Raw genomic sequence first — 23,586 nt, 5'->3', positions numbered from 1 at the left:
ACCCATGACTTGAGCCTCGGAGTTAAAAAGATATCACTCTGATTACATGACTCTGCCTACCCCGAGTGTCACATAATAGATAGATAGAAAGAGGTCTTTATTTGGGCGAAATTGAGGACGATTGGTCCCTTCTTCCATTTAACCCATCGTCGTACATGGGGACGAATTTGAATCAACTGAGGACGACCCTCGGACAAAATGACCCCCTTTTGCCTACCTTTGTGACTTTAGTTGAGTGCAAGATTATACCAGAAGTATGTACATGTGAGCTCCCTGGGTAACCATAACCGGCACAGGGAAAGGCACCGGCCCCCCTACCCTGATGTGTACATTTCATTCGCCATATAGGGCCTTAGTACTGGGAGAACTCTACCATCACCTACCAAACCGACCTGCAGGTTGATTAATGTGTGTGCGTGTGTGTGTGTGTATATATATATATATATATATATATATATATATATATATATATATATATATATATATATATATAAGATTTGGCACAATAAAACACAAATAAAATAGGTGATCTTAAACGTGTTATCTATTTTATTTTTTTGTCCTATTGTGCCGTCCAAATGTTATATTGCTCTCGTGAGTGATTCTACATCATCGATATATATATATATATATAGTATGAACATATACATATGTATACACCCAAACCATAAATACAGTAGAGTATATAGGGGGTAGAGCAGTGGACTACTGACCGGAGGTCCACCCTCAGCTACACAGAAGCTGTGTAATTATATATATATATATATATATATATATATATATATATATATATATATAAGGTAATCCTTATATATATTATATATATTTATTTATTTATATATATATATAAGGAAGGACTACCTTATCATAATTTATATCTATATTATTATATGGTAATCTACCGGTTAAGGTAGGCTTTTGGATGGACACAACTACCAAATAAATATTTTGTGACTCCTAAAATAACAATCCAGCAACCTACTCTACATCAGGTCCCTCTTCATCTCTGAGTAATTCCTTCCTCCCTTCATCCCGTCCAACATCCCTATCCTGTTCCTGCCCTTTCCTCGTTTGCCTAACATTCTACCCTCTATTACAGTCTTCAACATCCCACTGCCGATCAAAACGGCCTTCATCCATTTTTCCTACCTCCATAGGATTTCTCCTAATAAACTCCTCTCTTCGCCCACCATACCAAGTAATTCCTCATTTGTTTTCCCTTCGGTCCATTTCACCCTCTCCATTCTTCTCCACACCCACAAATAGATATATTCGGTCACGAGTAATGTGCAGTGGACAGCGAAATCAGCACGTTATGATGGATTCTCTTGCAGAAGTATCCGGGCATTCAAAGTACTCCCAGAATTTTGAACAAACGAGAATCAATCGGGTAACTTAAAAAAAGTCTCGAAAGTCGACGCAGTTCTGACCGCTACCGTGTATGAAGGGGACGAGCCGGGAACGCAGTTCTATAAATATTCACATACCGGTCCTCCGATGATACAATTAATAATTTGTCGCAATCTCTAATCCCGTCGCTAAATATTCCCTCACCACGAGCCATCCTCCGGCGATACGTTCCATATTCTTTTTCCTTTAATTTCCCTTTACCTAGTCCCACTGCTCGCACACGTATACGAACTGTTCGCTTGGTGTAAACAATCAAAGAGCGGAAACTCTCATGACGCCTCGGGGCGCCATCAGCGGAAGGGAAGCGGATGACATCGCCTGTGAACCGCCTCCTTCGTAGATGTGTATCTGATTCCCCTGCTGCCTTAATCAAGGGTTGTCAATCTGCTATCCCGGCATTAAAGGAAAAAACTCGGGCTTTGGGAATGAGAGGAGGGTGCGGGGAGGGGCGAAGGGGGTTGCTGCGGGCCCCTTCTCGCTCCTTCCTTCCAGTCCACGCCGTTAAAAGAAAAAGAGAATAAGAGAAAGGGAGAGGTCCGACGCTGCCACCGCTCGCATCCCCCCCCCTCTGATTACCTCGCCGGGAGGCGATGTGAGGTTGTTTATCTGGGGGTGAAGGGGGGAGGTGAGGAGGGAGAACAAATTCCCATCGCGGATAGCAAAACAAAAGAAGTGCACCACCGCGCGGGTGAAATGAAAAATGATCCTAAAACAAACACAAACGAACGCTTTCCTGTCCGTCTTCCCCAATCCTCTTCCACGCCCATTCTTCACCCTTCTCTTATAGACTCACTCCTCCCCAACCCTCGGCCGCATCCTTTCAAAAAAGTGGGAGAATTTTTTAGGGAAACCTTTACGTCTTGGAGAATCAACCAGAAGGTTTCCTCTAACCGCTAATTAAAGTCTCCAACCGACCAAGCATGCACCGCTTTTTTATCGACGGGAACGGGAGGAGTGAGGGGCAGGGGTGTAGGTGAGAGAAAGGAATCTCTTCAAATAAATCTTCCACAAAGTTCGAGAAATGTTAAGCGGGCGCGCGCGACCGCATTCGTTTGTTTGCGCGTGGACTCGAGGGCGGTGTCGCTCATGGCTCCCAGGTCTTGAGAGATCCATTTGTTAAAAACCCGAACGCCAGTGTCGATGGGCCCGATAACTCATGAAGACGCCAAAGTCGGAGTTAGTAGTGAATGAAGGATGATATTATTGAAATCCGAAGGTAATCACGGACCGAATGGCTTTATAAAGCTTTTTTCCAATGCGGTATTGGCAGAAAAAATAAAGGTCTTTCAAGATGGGATATTCTTCATGAGTTGCGAGGAAGGAGGGGAGAGGGCGGAGATCGGAATAAGAGATAAATGGACCGAAGAGAGAAGATGGAGAGGAAAAACAAAGAGTTGGGACGTGAACCGTTCATTAAAGAGTGAATGAAAACGTAACTTCGTGACTTAGTATTCTATTTGACGTGGTAATCATGTCATTCGCCAGTATAATTGCGGTTCGTGGTTTGCGGATTTCTGGAGAGAGGGTCCGAGACGAGTTCCAGAAAGTCGTTTTAGGAAGCATCGTCATCCGACCATGCAGATCCAGGGTTTTAATTCATACGCGAGTGCAAAAAATTTTGCATGCTCCCCAAATCATCTGATTCTGAATAATAGTTGGTGAATTTATTCATTTTTATATTAAGTCCGGAACGTTACTTACAAATAAATTATCGAACATCAATTTTTGCGGCAAATGAAAATTTAATACTAAATTAATTCTGCAATTAGGAGCTGTTACCTGAAATTAAGGCGGTGCAACTAACACGGAGTTTAGCGCCAATTAATATGACAACGTCATCAGAAAGGACGGCACTATTAGAATACCTTGTGAGCACGGCCCACACCAGACTCACAGCTACAACTTTAAGATCGTTTTCGGCCTCATAAAACTCCACTCTCTCCGCCAGGTCAATTAGATGTAATAATATATTTTTTTAGTCACATTCTTCTATATAATCTATATTCTACACCCATCGGAAGTTAATACGATTTCGAATACAACTGAATTCGCTTCGAAACATCACAAGCACAGCCGTAGTTCATTTCTGGCATATAAAAATAAATTTTAAACGGATATGACGTATTATAAATTATCAATGTGTATATTTGCAACACCTGTAAACGCCAAAATATTTTGGATTCCTAAGCGAAGTAAAAAAATTAAACATAAATAAATTGGCAGAATATAGTCACTATAAAGACGCAAAATTTTCCTATGATGGAGTTTCAATTGCCATAAACGATAACACCTTCCACTGGATATCATTGAGCTAATAAATACCAATTAACTCTAAAAAGAACTTAAATACTTATGTGAACTCAATTTATTTCACAGTAGTCTTTGAATTCATTAGGGTACATGTTACTGGTTATAGACTATCATGATTTCCCTCCCTCGTAATTATATAAATGGCCTTTAATGCACGCTGTAAAGTAGATGTAAAAATAAATTTTTAGTATGAAAATAAGTACCTACCTAAAGGGAAATGTTTACCTTTTCTCCTCATTAACTATTTTATTTATAGGCACCTTGAATGTAAAAGATGGCACATGATTTTACCGGTTTTCTTATTATGATCCCTGCTATGACTAAAATAGGTAGACATTTCACACTGAGCTGATTCATCGTGAGACTACATGTGCCTAGGTAGACTTATTAACGCCAAGTTTTTGAAAATTTAATTGCAGCATCTAATCATAGGACATATACATGTCCGTTGTATGAAACTTTCACTAAGCAAAAACTAATTATTTCAGCGAAGAATTCCTCATCTACCGGAAGAAATAAAAAGAGATGAACATTAAACTCCTTCATATGGCTATTTGGAAAAGAACTAAGGATTCCTGTTTGAAGTCCAGATATACACACATGACTCTCGACTCCGAAAATTTCTAATTTCTCTTTAATATGAAAAAAGCATTCACTATCACCAGTATCGTCAATTAATTTCAATTATGGACAAAATGAATTTCCGTGTACCCTACTCAGTACTCTTTTCAATTTTCCTCAGACGAACCCCGAATTCTAATTATCCAAAATATAATATGATAACGTAGACAATTGTAGGATTTCAGCTTGAAACCCAACAACACTTAAACCACATCATGTATTTCCTATCCTTTATATTTCGAGATTCATTTTGAGAATATTAATATTCCTTTACTGTACTATATAAATTTGTTCTAAAAAATGTAATATTTAGAGCGTCGTGTCACTTTGTGCCACCTTCGTACATCTTCAGCCTTTTTGAGAAGTTGACACTAAGCTATTATATTTCCGTGCCTTTGACGCACCTGTAACATTACGGTTCGGAGCATTCCACTCCCCTGTCCTTTCTGTTCCACCGTCATGCACTTGACCAAAACACTCAAGTTGTAGATTGCCAGCGATAAAGTTTCATAAGGTTCCGGTTGCACAGTGCCACCTTTTGAAACAGCCGCGGTGGAGCCACGGTGGTAACAAATGGCGTTCTCACCTGAACATTATGCACGGTGCATGGATGGGACACGGGGTATACGCGAAGCTCGCTCAGATGAGTGGCCGATGGCTCATCTCCGAGGAGGTTTATACGGCGTTAAGGAAAGCGCATTCCTCCCATACCTCTGCCGCTTTTTGTGCTGTCGGTCGTCCGTCTTCCTCCACGCGGGGTCAAGGGTTCGAAACACGGCGAGGGCACGGATGTTCGCCAGTGTTTTGCCATCAAACATCTTCAGAAATACCAACTTGTGATTACGAGACAAGCAAGGAAAGAATTTTTAGACCATCAGTCAGGTGTAAATACATTAAGAGAAATATTTTACATTTCTGTTCTCCATGAGTTTCTTTCTGTTCGTGCGGATAATTAATATGCCCTTTAGGATCCTGATTCAGAGAACGATGGACTTTTTGCGTACTCTTGCCAGGGCGAATAACTTCTCGTGAGAATGTTTTCAGTTTTTTTTAGAGAACGTAAAATACCCGCGAAAAGCCTACCTCAAAATGGAATTCTTGATAATTTCATAATTGGGGTGATAAAATTTCAAGAAAAATTAGGATGAACTCTCTTAACAAATAATGCCATTGCATGACAACGTTTCCCTAAATCTTTCATGGATGAACGGATAAATAAGCTGATTTGTCCTAAATGTGCCACAGTAATTACGTGAAAACCTTGTCATTTGCACAATTATTTCAAATTTGTGCGTTTCCATTGAAGTAAGCTCTTCTATAAATGATGCTCACAACTACTTTCATCATTTTGGCATTGGTGCATGCCAAACTAAAACACCGAGGTGGAGAATCATCAATGCCATCACGATGTTATTGCTATTATATATCTCAAGAAAATCTTTGAAAGGAACACTTCGACAAGTCATAAAAATTGATTCAATGACGTCATATATGTAACGATTTGATAATAATTGATTAAGTTCAAAATTAAAAAATATATTCAATATCTAATATTTCTAATTTATAAACTCGTTGAAAAAAGTTGGTATGGTGGAGAAAAAGAAAGATAAACACCAAAATAACAAACTTTCCGGGGCCCGGAGGAAGCCTCTTCGTCTGCACAATTAAACTATGAAGTAACTTCTTTTAATACTCGTATGAGATGCATAAGTGACTTTAAATACCGAATACCTACATCAAGGTTTTCTTATATTCAAAGTCCAAATTTATCAACGGATGAATTTTTTGTTACGGACTCATGGGTGGCACATTGCTACGAAACCGGAATAAACTGAGAAAACTTTCGCTTATTTCTTTCTCCGATTGCAAATTTTTTTCCGTCGACACAATTCTCCCGAAACAGGAGCCTTAAATGTTGAGACTTGAGGAAAAGAAACGGCCACTTGAAGTCTTATTTTTCGTCTTAAATTATTGAGAAAGTGGGATTTAATAGGAAAGACCAACGGACAACGAATGGTTATGGAAAAAAGGGCAGAGGGCGTAAGGGCATATAGTAAGGGAAAGAAACGGGTGAAGGCAGTTTTAAGTGGTAGATTGAGTGAGATCCGAGATAAGCAGGAATGTGGTATTGGTACACGAACGAGTGATAAAGCAAGAGGTCATGCCTACATACTCGACGAAAGGCGAGAGCTTTACACACGCCAAAAATGAATATATATATATATATATATATATATATATATATATATATATATATATATATATATATATAATGGACTGACACAATATAACACAAATAGAAAAGAATAGACACATTTAAAAGAACACTCACACGGTAAATTGTTCGAGCTTTCGGCCCTCTCAGAGGCCTTCTTCAAGAGAGAATCTTGAAGTGACTCCAGTCTCTCTTGAAGAAGGCCTCTGAGAGGGCCGAAAGCTCGAACAATTTACCGTGTGAGTGTTCTTTTAAATGTGTCTATTCTTTTCTATTTGTGTTATATTATGTCAGCCCATTATTGTGCCGCTCGTGTGAGTTTTTCCGTACAATCGTTATATATATATATAACTCTTTTTGAAAGTCTCACGGACGTGAATAATAATGTATAACACTTAGCACTAGTGGACACAGACAAAAACACACAGAAACACACAAAAAAGAGACTCACTATTTTTCGAATTTTCGGTGGTCGTGACCACCTTTATCAAGAAAGAGAGGGACAGAACTGAAGGATATATATATATATATATATATATATATATATATATATATATATATATATAAATATATATATATATAAAATACATATATATATAAATAAATATATATATATAAATACATATATATAAATATATATATATGTGTGTGGGAAGGGGGAAGAAAACATGAAACAAAGAAGTGTTGATCCGCGGTGGATAACAGTAAGCTAAGGGCTCACCAGGGAAGAAGAGAAGATGAAAGAGAAGAGCGAAGCGGGGAAAGACGATACGGAGGAGTCGAAAAGGGGAATGAAGTAAGGAGCAGGACGGGATGACACTGAAAAGTAAAAGAGAGTCGAGATACTGCGGGAAGCCTGACTCTTTTGTTTTTGCGGTCGCCTCCTCGGCGTTGCGGTGCCCATCCACGTGTAATTTTGAACGCCGGGAAGAAAAAATGGCGTTGAGGCTCCGCGATGAGCTGCACACTAAGAGGAAGGATGCTGCGTGAAATCGCTGAAGTCGGACCGCTTAACCTACGTGGCTGGACGTGGATGAGAAATAAAACGATCGTATAGATTACGATACTTGGCGCGCCGGGGACAAGGGAGTGCAAAACGACCCGGAAAGGTAGCATATTGCATTTATTCATTCCCGTTCCATTTCAGCGAGGAGAGTCCGAGTTAATAGATTCATGATGAAGCCTACTTTGCGATGTCAGAAAATTTTGCTTGGTTAACGCCAACACAGCAAATTTTACTGTTGAGCTCTTCGATTCCTAGGGAGGCAAGATTGAAGGAAGGTAATAACCAACACTTACTTTACATTTACTTCTTAAGGGCCCACAGAGTAACAACCTACAGTGCGCAATTTGTCTTTCCATAAGCAATATGTTCAATTTTTATGGATCATCAAACGAAAACAGTTTTTAATTCAACAATAAATTATTACCGTTGATTTTTTTTGGAGTCGTTTGGAAAATACGATAAATAATTAATATTTGACTCGCGGAGCATAATTAAAATACTAGACATAAATAACACAAGCAGAAAAGTCTATGTGCAGTGTCAAATGAAATAATTGGGGACGAAAAACGATCAAATACCCCACCGTGGTAGGTAAAATGTAAATATTCTGGAATCTTTGACATACGTAACATTTTCGAAATTTCCCAACGTAGTTAATACCTAAATAGTACATATTTGAGTCTACAGCGGAGACGAGAGTTCTGAATGAATAAAGATAAAAGGTGTGCGTCGGATGGTAGGTTAAACTATGCATTACCCATCACCTTTTATTCACGCTAATGCCGACATCGGGTTTCTCTCCACCCTTATTCCGCGCTTCACCGGATCCAAGCCCAACCGCTTATACCCAATAGCGCAAATGACGTCAGCCTCTTGACTACTAAGAGAAAATATAGGTGGTCAACTTTGAGCAATTTAATAAGACAAATGTAGTTACGGTCAAGCCCTTCCAAGTGGAGCATTGCTGCCCACATGCAAACCTCCGCGTCCATTAATTAGAAAGTAATCAATAAAGACATAAATCAATTCATGTTCAACAACTTGATAGCCATGATGCCTCCGAGTTGACGCCTCTGAATAAATTTATATTGTGTGATTATAGTCATGACTACAGTAGCCGAACAGGGTGAATGATTGCAAAGAAATATTTTTTACCCTCCCACTTCTCTTATTTGCAAAAGTAGGTCGTCCGTGATCAGTAAAGAATTATCATGCATCACTTTCTCTCGTTAATGCCTTCAGGCCAAAAAAAAACAATACGGCAATCTAGCAGAATAATTCATCAACCCAGTGATCACCTCACGCAGACGAATGTTTTATCATGGTATGAATATTTCTAGAACTACAATGGAGTGAGCATTATTTTTCGATATTCTGGTTTCATTTCCGCGTCACTTGTGACCTTTGAAATTAATTGCTGTCAAGCGGCACCGTTTAAAGACATCCATTTCTCAGTAAAAAGGAGGGCTAAGATGAAAAAATAATAATTCAAAAGTGATTTATTTTATAAATTTATTACAATTAATGCTTGAATGAATGAGACAATCTGGTGTTTTCTTCAACTTAACTGTAATTAATACTAACTGAACATGGGGTCTGAAGGGTTCAAGCATGGAGCATAGAAATATTTGCAAACGGTGGAATGGCATTTACAAAAATACATATACGAAAATTGAGGTTGGATAGCCATACTTCGAAGATAGAAGCCATTATTGAAGACCTAGGTAACAAAAACCTTAAACCACATGGGTGCAGATGGTACGCTCCGTCTTCATCTTATTGCAGTCTCTTTTTTGAGGAACCCCTATTAGAAATTCGTAAACTCTTATAACAATCTTAATTATAGAAATACGTAAAACCCAGCTGGTACAGGCATTGTGTTATCCAAGCGGTCAAAATACTCATTCTTTGTGACTGACAAAAAGTAATGAAACAATGGCTATGAAAATTATTGTGAAATACAATCATAAATTTCAGTAACCGTCTTTACCCTTATCACATTTTTGAAAACCTCTTCCAACAGCTAGTATGAAATCATTTTGCACTATCATCCATTTCCGCAGAAAAAAACAAACTTCATTTTCATTACCCGGTTTCAGCATCACAAAATCATTTTCATCCGCGTTCAAACATTGAAATTGGTTGTGAAAATGAAGCACGTACATGTATACGTACTAAAGAAAATGTATAGAAAAAAATAGTACAGGGCAGCGTATTGGTAATAATAATAGTTATGCAATGAGTATTGATTTTCACAAAGTTGCGGGCCAAGTATCTTGACGTCATTAACGAATTCGAAATTCGCACACGTTTGTAAAACATCTTTTTTTAATCCAATTAAAACGACGGAAATACGCAAAAACCAGCTCAGACAAACAGACAATTTACCATACCGTTTAACGACCAAAATAAATAAGAGCGTGAAAATCAGTGACTATGAAAATATGGAAATACGAATCAAACGAAGGTGAATGAAGGAAAAAAAAACACTTTTTCACCCTTCGACGATTGAGTTAATGACAGTTGAAGATGAAAACGTCGAAAAGATGGTGGAATTAATTTCACCGCAGAGATCCCGACAAGGCCACACCTACGGCATTTTTGCTCTTCAGTCTTGGGGAGAGGGAGGAGATAAGCCAGAGGGAGGATATATATATATAGAGAGAGAGAGAGAGGAAATCCTACGCCATCGATGCATCAGGGCTTAAACCACTGGACCGCCGGGGAAATGGACTGATGAGACGGCGGCAAGCGAGGATTCCCCCTCGGCCCAGAAGCGTTCGAGCGGTTGACGGGGCACAATAAGTTACTGGAGCCGAGGATGCGAGAGGGAGGGTGAGGGGGGGGGGAGCACGAAGAGGGAAGGCAGAGGGTGAGGGGTGGGTTAGAGAATGAGAGGGCACTTTCAGGACGATTGACTGCGAAGGAAATAACACCGGTAGGTAGGTCCTCCCCCTCCTCCCCCCCTTCCCCGATTAACGCGTTCGGTTAGCTCGTTTCCTCGCGTCTGGGATTTCTCTACTCCCGAGGATCAATTTGCGCCACAAATTGCCACCAAGTCGTATCCAAACGGCATAAGAAAGTCAGAAGTTAATTGCTTATTAAGGATTTTTTTTCCTTTCCCGTCCTCGCATATCGTAGATAAATTATCTATGATAGCTGAGAGACCTTTGAATAGCACTCTTCAACGTCGCTTCTTCGGTCCACATACCAGAACACCGACACGGCGACTAGGGTAAACTTGTGCGACTATTATTATCGTATTTTCTTAAAGTAAAAAATCATAATTTTTTCCTTAAAAAAATCGGACGCGAAATGCTTTGGATTGAAGTAATGCATAGTTTTATATTCTTACATTTTCTTCTACGCCATATTTGATTATTTTCCCTCACAATTTCTTGGTTATGTTACATCGACGCACAGGAAACTGCTAGACTAGATGCCAAGCAAGCGATTTGGGGTTTTTTGCAGACAATAAGAACGGACACACATGCAATACCGGTTCTCTCTTCTACAAGGATACGAAATTTTAGAATGCCGTGAATGCTCCAGATATTTTTCCCGGCAAACAAAGGCCAGTGAACATTCCAAAATTAATTTGTGGATATGTAAGTTCCACTCCATGACATCCTACGTGGCGAAAGGTTTTTTTTTTAGATGGAGAGGAACTGGACATTTTAACGCGATAATGATGCCAATTCTTTTATGGCTGCAATCACCATATCAGACCGCGTCGAAAAAACCGAATGACTTAATGCGGTAGTGCGGAAACGTTGGTTTTCTACATTTGCACGTACCTGCCGACTACACTTTATGCCTACTAATACCACATTCCTGTTCAAAACCTATTTCCTGCCTTGAGGTATGAAATATCTAAATTTTGCAAAACACCCACTGAATACAAATTGATACGATTTCAACGGACGAGAAAGGGAATTCCAAGCGTACCATCGTTCTCTTCCTACCCCTGCAATTTAACAGAGTGAAAGTATTCGCGTGTTCCGTCATTCCCTGAATCTATATGCCGGAAAAAATGGTGATCCAGTCCCAGTCATACGCAACGAATTTATTTACTTAACGTAGTTACAAAGATGTATAAGGGCGACTCTTAAAGTTCTGATTTCAGGTGAGGGTGAAAGAAAGAGAAAAAACACTGCACTTCCACACACTTTTAATATAACACGACCATGGTTTCGATGATGCGCAGTGTTTTTTCTCTTTCTTTCACCCTCACCATGACAGAATTCCACAAAGTTAAGCCTGAAACTGTTAGCTTCTGATTTCAGGTTATTGTTCTCATATCTTTTTCTACATCTTATCCAGTAAGCCACCGCCAGGGTGTGTGGCAGGGGTTGATTCAACACCCCGCAAGCAGCATAAAAAATTAAGTTTTTAAATTTTTAGTGGTAATATGTACATATTTGTATAATTTAAATAATGTAGATCCTGATGACTACAGGAAAATTCACTACGGTATCCGAGTGAAACATTCTTATCCCTCCTATCGCGGTCGTAAGCAGTTATACTGATCCCTTATCGCTCATGAGAAAAATGGCATCTTCAATCTGTTCTACTTTTTATCTCTCTAATTTTATTGACATGATCAGGTTAAAAGTAATACAGAGAAAACTATATTACTTTTCCCACGCACAAAATAATGGCTCGAACTCGAGTGTTCAGTAGCAGGGATGAAATGCCAGAAAGGTCATGATAACACGAAATCGTTGAACAGGCGAGGAAAAAATCGTAGAAAAGAAGAAACGCATGACCGCAACTCTAGAATAGTCGTATCAAATTTTATAATAATGTTGAGGGAGGAAAGTTTGAAAGCGCGAAGCATGAAATGGAGAATGGAGACGTTACGATGATAGGTTTATTATGTACAGTGAGACGGGACAATAGTGGCTGACCGACCGGAGTTGCGTATCCAACGATTTATGGCGGAATACTCGTAGATTCAACACGAGGTCACGGTATTTGATGGAAAATTTGGATATGAGCAGCGTTTGAACCTTGTTGAGGCGGTATAATGCCTGCATAAAGTGATCAATGACAAGTAAAAATTGGGAACATTCGTGGAAGAACAGACCTGACAATGATGGAGAAATGTGATGAAGAAATGGGGGAAGGACGACATTGGACTGACTTAAAGGGGTATTGTTTTGGATAAATATAATGAATAGAGAGAGAAAACAATGCAGGTTTGCAGGAAAAAGGAATTAATCCCAATACTGGACTCTAATACCCAGCCCATCATAGGCATAGGGATAAGTGGAAAATGCTAAGTTATAGGAAGATACCAATTAGATAATTTTATGAAGATAAAGGAGCAGCATCAACTCGCAGGCGGGGAAGAATTGAATGATAGTTCAGTGGATGTGAAATATAACTTAAAATTCAAAAAGATTAACGGAAAGAAGGGTGTGAGAGTGGAATTTAGAAGCTTTAAATGATATAAAAGAGGAGAAAAGCAAGCTATCAGTTGATCAAATTATGAGTGAGGATAAAGGGATGGGTACAGTTAAGGAAGGGTGGGAAGATTTTCAAGAAGCGATAACGAGAGCTGCAGGGGAAACAATAGGAACGGTAAATACGCAAAAGATTAAGAAACCATGAATTAGAAGAGAGATGTTTAGGAACATGGAAGAGAAAATAAGATGAAAGAAAGTGCACACGGAATTGTACGGATTAATGAACAGAAAATATAATGGACTAAAGCGAGAAACCTATAGGGCGAATGAAGCGATGTGGAAAGATCAATGCGATGATTGGAGTGTGGTAAGAAGAGATGGAGAAAAACGGACAGACTACACATGGATGTTAAAAGAAGCGTCCGGAGGTAATAAAAATGTATCCTGCTACTAAAACCATTAAATTTATTAATGGATACGGTAGAGACTCAAGGAGGCTGGAGGAGACTTTATTGAAACATGTTGGGCCAGGTTGTATAGACAAAAAGAGGTGGGTAAAAGTGATATACACGACGATAGCGTGCGTCCAGGAAAGATAGACTATAAGTTGGAAAAAATACTATGGGGAAAGAATGCAAGCAAGACAGTTTGGGAAGAAATAAGTATATTACTCCTTTGTTGTTTTAAAGCCATTAAAAGCAGCTCGTCTAGTGTGTAGAGCGCCGGCTAAAACATACTTGGACATATATAGCTCCTGGAGAGCTGTTGGTAACCCTGGTTACTTACATAGTTTGTATACCACAACCTCTATGCCACCGTCTAATCGTTTAGTTGATACTGATGGAACAAACATGATGAGGGATCACCTCCACTGCTCATCCTGCGGTAGGTTCAGAGGCACTACTTAGGCAATATCCCCGATGGATCACCCGAATATTTAGCGAGAAAAAAATAATGAGTCAGTCTATGCGTGTCAGCACATTATGAAAGGGATGTTGGATTGGAGATGTGTTGCAATTGAGAGGATAAATGACCGACCAACTACAATCACCAGCCTGAAGGTCAACACTAGAGGGGAGGTATGTCAGCGTCTATGCTCCACTGCGATTGAAATTTCAGGATAAGTGCTACCTGCGGTTTCACACTAAGCCCTCTCACACACAATATAACGTAGGTATGCCTGGGAGAGTGCAGAGTTATCACACGTGGGTTCCAGCTCAGTAGCCGAACGCTCTTTCCTCAAAGTTCCCACATGGTGGTGGGAAGAAGAAACGGTGGTCCACAAACAACTAAAAATCATACCTCACTTTTAGTTACAATTCTTCCAATACAGAAATTGGAAGCCCATGTATTTAGAAGGAAACGCAATTTACATGGGTTTATACTATACATAAAATTAATAATATACATGAATGTTACGAGTTAGAATCACTAGGTTTAGCGTCTGTCTATTCAAACAATAGAAAAACCAACATGAAAATTCTTTCTGCTGAAAGGCTGAGTAAGTACAGTAAACAGTATAAATTGGTGCCTCTGAATTCTGCGCCCGCTAAGCTCGCCGTGGAAGGCGAGCCTCTGGACTTGAGTGGAGGAAGAAACCTTCACTCAAGTCCATAGGAGCAGGAACCGCGTGGAAAGGGGAAGGAAAACACTAGCGGAGGGAAACATCAGAAAAATTGTTTTCAAGGCAGAGCAGGAAACAAAAAATATAAATATGTGAATTTGCGGATAGACCGCAGTAGAACGCATGCTGAACCAAACAAATGCTTAATACAATCCCCATGAACAAAGCGGAAACGTGGTAAAGTAATGATTTATTTATTTTTTCATTTATTTTAGTACCCTGCAAGCCATCGCTATGGTGTGTAGCACGGGGTGAACACACACCAGACTAATTTCGACCCGAATAAGACCCTACCGCGGTCGGACAATGTTATTATTATCCCTTATCGACCGTGGAAAAAAATGACATCTTGAATATATTTGTTCTACACTTGATCTCTTTAATTAGAAAGTAAAAGAAAACAAGAAAGATGTTCTTTATACAAGGATTCATCCATTGAGACTTAGGCCAGACAGCTGAGATAGCCTTCCTTATGGCCAATTAATGATGCAAGCACTTCTGAAAAAGAAAGCGCGCATTAAAACTGCTTGACAAAGGTCTTGTGTGGTGATTAACAACCGCTACCTCGGACCTCTTTAGCCAAGACACATTGCACTATCAATTGTGCTGGAACACAGCCACAATCGATGTGGTAATTTTAAACTCCTTGGTCACTAAACACACCAAATACATACATTGGCAGCTTTTTGTATATACTCGCGTTAAACTAACAATACTAATTGAGGTCCGAACGAAACACTGGACCCTGAACCAACCTCTCCTCAAGTAAGACCAATAGCGCAGATTTACGGCTTGCCTTTCTCTCTCCTCATTGTATTTAGGCATCTTTTATACGACGATACCGACAAAGAAATTAATCTCATTGGTGAATCTGAACTAAAGAAGATAATTTCATAAATAGTCCGAGTTTTTATTTGTATATGAAAGAGTAACATGGCTTATACAGGGACTTAGTGAATTAGTTTTAACCTCTTGGAAAAGTTGTAAAAAATATGCTGTAAAAAAAGAAAAAATCACTTCAAGTTCCAGAAATAAGTTCGTATAACATTTAAATAATAAATAGGATACATTTAGCAGATAGTACTAATAAGTTGACATATCTAACACATTGCTTTACTGAAATTAATTGTGCACAACTGGGGTAATTTTGGAAATGATTTTGCACGACATTTTTTTAAAATACTGTTTGCCTTATTCCTCCACATATTCCCCCAGATTATTCTTTGCGATTTTTCTACACAGAATAAAAAAGCGCATCGGATCAATCCAATAACTTTCCACAAAGCACAAGAGAAAACACCTAAAGAAAATATAAAACTTAAGGCTAGATTGAAACATGTATTTATTCAAACATTGAGAACGTGACGATGCACCATGCTTAAGATTAACAATCATTCATTGGCCAAGTTACATTGGCCGACCGGATCACGATTAGAGGAAAGTATATCTTAAATAAACCAATCCTAGGGTGGTTAACCAATGATAATGGCAATACCTTTATGCTTTCAGCCTTTAATTTGATACATTTTTCATCTTCGCTGACCCAATAACGCAAAAGAGCTCCGCTGCAAACTCGGCTTCGTAAGAAGCATCTCTTTCGTCGGGGATTGTTTAGGACTCAATGTACGATAGAACAGAGCTTACGCTCTCGGTTAAATTACCGTCGATTCGGAAGAGCTGGTGAATATGATGCCGTCATACGTAATGTCCCTCCGATTACTTTTTACCTTTACTCTATCCGGAGACCGAAAATAACATTTACTTTTAAAACTTTTGAATAACATTTATAGACAATTTCACTTAGTCCTCAATTAAAACCTAAGCGAAGATATGGTTACATAAGTAGGAGAATACGAAGAGGAAGGAAACATTTTACGTGACGCTGACGAAGACAAATCCAGAAGATAAAAAATGAGTATCGCATGTGATTGATAAAATAAAATAAAAAGATCGGAATGCAGAGTTGTGCAAAGTGATACAACTTCCTGTCAAATGAAACAATTTCCGATCAATAGCAAATAAAATAAAAATGTGATTGAGGAATTCGGAGGCAGTGACAGGGATGAGTCAATGAAAACGCTGTCCTGTTGTAGAAGGAGGATGGAATGGACAGACCGCTATAAAATTTACGTTGGTGTGCTGCGGGCTTCTGGACCAGCTTGAGAGAAATCAGCTCATATCGCGACGTAGCCTCGGGCGTGTGGAGAATGTGCTGAGATGCTGATTTTTCGGAAGTGAGCCCAAGTCGTCAGATCACTGATATGCCATAACTTATTGCTACGCCCTGTTCGGTGCCGCGTTTATCTAATGAAGAATTTCTATAAAAAGAATGTTGAGGAAAGAAGCCCAAAGATAAAAATGAAAAATAAACAACGAAATGATATACCCGCTGAAAATTTTCGTGGAGACCAAAGACACCGATCGCTGCGATATGAAAGGAATAGTCGCTTGGTTTTTAGTCGCTTTGGCGGTTAAGATTGGATCGCGAAATCTAAGTAGCTCATCCAAGAACAATACGCAAACACCCATACCCGAGGGAAGATTCGATCTCGCAACCTCCGGCTTGTCAAGCCGACGCAGCACCTAACCTGACTACCGCTGTCGGCACCATTTGAAAGGAAGACAGAGAGCTTCAAGACGAGTTGAGCGAAACATTTTTGGAAGACGTTAATGAACTACGCAGCAACGAAAGACATGCGAAGGGGAGCTCGCATAACGGACGGCCGCCGTGAACGAATCCTGCGACTGATGAACACGTGATTGTGATGGATCGGGGATGGATCCGCTAAATGGCAAACCTGACATACGTCCTCCATTAAAAATATTTCAAAACTCTAAAAAATCGATGAGTCAGTTTTTAACGCCGGGTTCCTAATGCCTTAATCTTCCGGGTCGGCGGACCGGTAGTGGCGATGTTCGGGAGGGAGGGATTGGGGGGGGGGGCGAATAAAATAAAATGATAGCAACCCCACGGGATTGAACCCGCTTTCGGCAGAGAAGGAGTTTGGGGAGAGGTGGGGGGGGGGGAAGAGAGAACCATTCCGAAGAGTCAGGGGAGAATGGATGGAAATTAGTAAAAGGTGGTCGGAAGGTGGAAAGGGGGTTTGCGGCGCGGTTGGTTGGGAAACGCGGGAGCAAGGGGAGTGAGTGGGTTGGAAGAGAGAGGAGACGAGAGAAGGGGGGAGAGTGGTTGAGATGGGATAGTGGGCGGATCGGGGGGAAAAGGGGGGGTAGGGGTCGGGTAGATGGGAAAAATGCAGAGAGATGGCGAAGAAGAAGAATATGGATGAGCGAGATGCGAGTCGATCGAAGGAATTCCTTTAGCGCCATTGCTTTCTCGAGATAGAGAGAGGTGAAAGGAGAAGAAAAAGGATTGCGGCGGTTTTCGCGAGGGCAGTTTTAAAAGCTACGGGCGTCCACCATAACTTCTTACGCCTCTTTCCCGTTCTTGCGGGAGTGCAAAAAACTAAAATATATACAAATAATCGACGATCGAGTCGTTTCTTCCGCCGTTGTCCGCCTTCGCTTCTCTCTTGTTTTCTCGTGGTTTTTTCCCTCCATGCCCTTCCCTCCCATTCGCGTTCGTCCTTTTCGAGAGAAACCACCTCTCGAAAACTTTATGGGAGATCGGAGAGCCGCAAGCGGAGAACGGAATTTCGATTGTGATCGCAAGTGGAAGAGAAATGGAAAGGGGAGGGGGAGGAATATATTCCCTCTTCTTTTGTTTTCAGGATTTGCAACGCCTTCGAAGGGAGGCGAACTCGTTGCCTCACTCACCCGTTTCACCGGCGATGTAAGCGACAGTAAAAGTTATCGCACCGAGTTCTTTTTTCCTCCCTTCTGGATATTTTAGGGAAAGGTGTAAAATACCGAAGGAAGTGGAATATATCCGAGGAATTTTAATTTAACGAGAACGATTCTTCCCCTTTCGATTATTTTTTTACAAAAACAGTCGAACACTCGACGCAGTATAAGCAAGACCACATCAGGCCTTGATGTTCGACTATTTTTATTCCTTAAACAACATCCATGGTTCTATCTTTGACAATGTAGCCAAAAAGTGCATGAAAAAGAGCCTACGGTAAGATTGCTAGAAAAATACAAATTGTACGTTTTCAGAAATCAATGACAAATATAGTGAGTATTCCATGGCCAAGGTTATATTCGAATCCGGCCAACATTATTCACTTAGCTCTGAAAAACACATATGCTTTTGGAATTGTTAGAATTCCTTAAAAGCTACAGCAAATCCCATTTGTTATCCGAAATTATTGTGGTGAATACCTTTTTCTCTGCAATAGTTCTCCTTTCAGCTCCCAATAGTGTCTGCATTCCTCCACGCTTGTCAAATACCTCTTACCTTCTGGTATTCCTTCTCTTTCCACTTAGCCGTTTGCGTAACGTTCCCTTTATAAAAGACTTTGACATCTCACTACCTAACAGTGTCTCCATTTTCCATTTGACATTCATCTACGTCTCTTTTACACTAACTCCTCTCTCCCCCTCCGAAAGTTGTCTGTTTTCCTTCCCCTATCCTGCATTCATCTTCTTATTTCTATCCTCATGCACTACCCCTTTTTTGAAAATCTTCCTATCTACGCCAATCCTCTTTCCTCACCGATCAATTTTCTAAACCAAAACAAACGCTCTGTCCCGAAATACAGGCGTGACTTATTCCTTATGTCTGTACTCAAAGTGTATCTCTCATTAATCCGCTCCTTTTGCAAATAATTCTTTTGCTGATCCACTCTCTCTCTCTTTATGCCCCTATTAATTAACCCCCCATTATTAAAAATTCAGCCTAATTCCTTGATTTTCTAACATTATTTAACGCGCTTCCTTCGGTTTAAATTTTTTATCAACCCATACTAATCTTTTGAGAATCTAATAAGTTTAGTTTCCTGATGACACACGAAAACTAATTATTTACAGATGATAATAGGGAGAGAAATTCATGCCACTCAAACGTTTTGCGCCATGTTCTTGAAGACACTGGGTGCAATTTACTCCATGATTCGTTCATAAACCCTTTCAAAACTTCATCACGAAATACCCGGTGGGAATCTGATGTCTCCACTTCAGAACATTTCGGTTCCTTCTATGTCCCACGGCGGTAACCGGGGATTTAAACAGGCAAACTTGCACTTTTATCAATGTGCAACACTTTTATCATCGCACCACTCATTGAAATGAGTTGACCAGCAATTGACAAACTACCGAAAGAAACAGGAAGTCAAGGTAGAATAAATTTAAAGAATCAGAAATCCAGGAATATACTTGTAGTTGTGTCGCGAAGTAATAAATAAGGCCTCTACAGTAGTTAAATGCAGTATCACGTTAAATATATCAAAAGAACTAAGGTAGTTAAGGAGGCAGTGAAACTTTATTCGAAGTCTAATTCCAACCTCGGCAATATTCTGCTTAGCATACACATACTTCTGTTTCATGCAAATTTGTTTTCCTTAGATGTTACGTGCTGATGAATTAATTTTCAATGAAACGATCTACGAATCTCCTGCGCCGTTCTATTTTGTTGACGAACCGCTAGAGTAGGCAACTCCTTATTTTTACTTTTAACAATAAAAATGTGTAAATACCATCGACTGGTAACAAATCTTGATCCTGTCACCATTTAGGAATTAAAAGAAACCATTTCGTAGAACGAATACCATATGAATTCGAGAATCTCCACTGAAGTAACTAATCAAGGAAGTTAACGAATTTCACAGAAAAACTTTCAAATTTAAAAAAAATATCAATCCAAGAAGTGATCTCTCTAGAAGATTTAATTGCGACCTGGGAAGAAATCCTAACGAGATAAACAAACGTAAAGAAAATTATGACAAATAAATTCAATTATTTTGTTTTGAATTATGGTGAAGCTTAATTCCAAACTGCGATGCATTCAGTTTTGCATTATATCGATAAAAAATCGGAAATATGGAACTGCATCAATAAATACGATAAATAAAAGTTTCCCACAAAATTGACAACTAAAAAAGAATAAATAGATAACAATACACACTAAGAATCGTTTGGTCGAGAATAAATAATTCAATTCTAGTAAATTATCAAGAGTCATTGTCTCATTTAATCAAACGCTCAAGATCAATTTTGCTCATATATTTATAATCCATGAACTGTTTTCATTTATTCGTATATCATCGTTCACAAGAATGTCCCAAATATATGTGAGTAGTTTATTGGCAGATTAAAAATAAAACTGTGGAATAATTATCAGAATTACCGATGAAGTTTCTCGGCATTATGAAAGAAAAATTTGAATATGAATATTGACAAAGGGAGTAAAAAGAATTCCATCATGCAACGTGAAGCGTGAGAATACGGTATACTTCATAATAACGAGATAATTTGAACAATAAAACCATAGTAATTAGCCCGAGGGTTGATTTGTTAGCTGAGGGCAAAGCTCAAATCGCACCATGTCCCACGGCATATGAAATTTACACAACATATTAAGAGAAGGCCAATTCTTTTCCCTGGGTCGCCGGCACTTTCCCATAACTTTCTGGCATTCGAATAAGTACACAGCGTGGGTATATCTGATGTTGATTCGATTCACTCATATTTCAACACGGAACCTTCCGTCAGTATCCTACAGCTTTACTCACTAGGCTATCAGGCCTCCTGTAGAGCGACATATGTTGACTAAATTACAAAAAAAATTACCAAATGATAATATACTGAGACCCTAAGGCACTTCCTTGGGGGCTCAAAAGCGATGACAAGTGGGCAAGGTCTAAAAACTAGATCAAGATCACAAGCATAATTTAAACTGATGGTTAACTACGAATTAACGTCCTTTAGTCTCCAAGCATTAATTCCGCTTTGACCATTTTTTCTGCCTTAAGCTTCCCTTTGCTTCGAAGTGAGCAAGTTAGGTGTCGTAAAGGCTGAACCCCCAACGATGCACATGTCTGGCCTCGGTCACGAGTTTTCTTAACCCCTAGTTTTGTAAACCTCGACTCAAAAAGAAGACACTACCTCTTAAAAGCAATGAGTAAGCTGTATTAACTTGAATTATGACATCCTTCAAAAGTGCGACCAAGACTTGTTGAACACGGAAGGCACATGGAGGTTACAAAGGACGAGAACATCTCAAGGATTCATCAAGTCTTTTGTCGCTGGACATTTGACTATGACGGATGAAGGTGCATGATGATGATGAATAACGGAAGAATTGAGGTTGAGACGGGGACAAATTCCTGATGAATACCAAACACCTTACGCAAACCTTCGTTACCTAAAATCTGCTGAGCAAGACCGGGGGGTTCTAGTTATCTGTGCGCATTTATAAAACTACGCCGAGGGAAATAAGCGTGTCTACTTCCGATGACGCATCGCTTTCAAAACCCCTTGATTTTCATTAAATTTCGAATGTTAACTAAAGAAGCTATTTTATGCATTTCTAACTTGAGCTCAACTATGTTCAATAAAAAAATATTTCTCTAATGTGTTTTTTTCAGTTCAAAACATGACATAGGATTTTTAAGTTTAACAACATTAATACCAAAGTAATTCGAACGGGTAGCCGAAAATCACCTTAAAAAATTTGTAGGCTTTTTAATAAAAATCTGCATCAAGCATTTATCTAATATTTTTTCATACGAACTTAAAATTTCGCGGAAAAAATTTATGCGTCCATAGGGGTGAGATTACCACTGGAATACACCCTCCTAATACTTGATTGTTCTTGTCAAAATTTCATGTAAAATTTGTTTTTCTTGCATTTTGTGCCTTAATGCTAAAGAGAGAAAAACCAAAGGTGGAATTGCATAAGAATGTAAATGTCAAACACATTTAAATGCGAGAGAAAAGGGTATGCATTATGTGTGATATCTCTGAACCCCATTCCACACCTACACCTGTACTTTGAACCCAAGCACCTACTTCATAAAAACTTCCAATGGGAAAAATGGAGAACGCAGCACAGCAAATGTGGCAACAAATGCCCCCAAACATTCATAACAAAATGGTATAAGTAGATGTCAAGTTAAGGGAATACAAATATCGTCCAAATTTTCCGGTAAAGGAAAAAGGAATTATGAGGAACTACACTTCTCGCGTTTGCAGTGCATAGAATTTTAGCAGGACATTTTATTAAAGTAAAGCTCATAAATGATAAGTTTTCAAGTATTTAAATAACTCACTGGTATCCGAGTACACTCTTCAATGGACAAATTTAGATGCAAAATGTACACTATCGTTGTGCATGTAGGGCTGAAAATACTGGGATTCATTTTTACCATGAACAGTCTTAGAGATAAAGTTATTTTTAAGTCTTTTTGCCGCTATGTGCGCTTATCCTACAAAGTTGAGAACTCAAACGTACAACCAGCGATCTTTTGAGGACACTCTATGCCTTTCCACATTTTCAATTAAAGTTCCAGTTCAACAAAGATGCAAGATTGCCTAAAGAAACATTCAATGTCACTTGCTCCTTGTAGGGCAGGACATCAAATATTAGGTTTCAACTTCTTAAGAGAATTCGAGTTAACCTTGAAAATGACATAAGGTGTCGGACCTATTGTTTGCATAAAATACAGGGAAAATACACAGACATTTCTTTCATTTTATCCATGCAAAATCAACATGAAGAACTTTCACATATTGACGCCAGCCACTCTCAATTTTATTCTAAATAAATTTCCGATAAGCAAGGAAACTGTCAAAAAGAACAGAAGTACAGTGCAGTAGAACAAACAAAGGTGCGTCAAAACGGAAGAATCCACAAATATCTCGTAATTAAAGAGCCGAAAAAAACATCGACAACCGAGAAAGATAAATACATCCATCCTCAAGGAAAGAGGATGGCTAACGGGGGTGGGAGAAGGGCGGAATGAATGGGATCCGATCTTGGACTGCATTACGCAAAGTAAGGGTTAAATATGGCCCGCCCTTAAATTACATATGGGTTTTGGGGGGGAATGTGTGTATGAAATTTCATTACGCTACCTAAATTTCAGTG

General features: G+C 39.3%; 1 protein-coding gene across 1 annotated transcript in view; it reads left to right on the top strand.

Moving 5' to 3' along the window:
* Window positions 1-23,586, top strand: part of LOC139692070 (uncharacterized) — a 251,703-nt gene that overhangs the window by 179,386 nt on the left and 48,731 nt on the right. The window lies entirely within an intron of this gene.

The sequence above is a fragment of the Hetaerina americana genome, unplaced genomic scaffold (genome assembly GCF_022747635.1).
Source record: "Hetaerina americana unplaced genomic scaffold, ioHetAmer1.1.p SCAF_4, whole genome shotgun sequence".
Classification (NCBI taxonomy): Eukaryota; Metazoa; Arthropoda; class Insecta; order Odonata; family Calopterygidae; genus Hetaerina; species Hetaerina americana.
The sequence above is the reverse complement of the archived record's forward strand: the minus strand, read 5'-3'. Positions and strand labels throughout refer to the sequence as shown.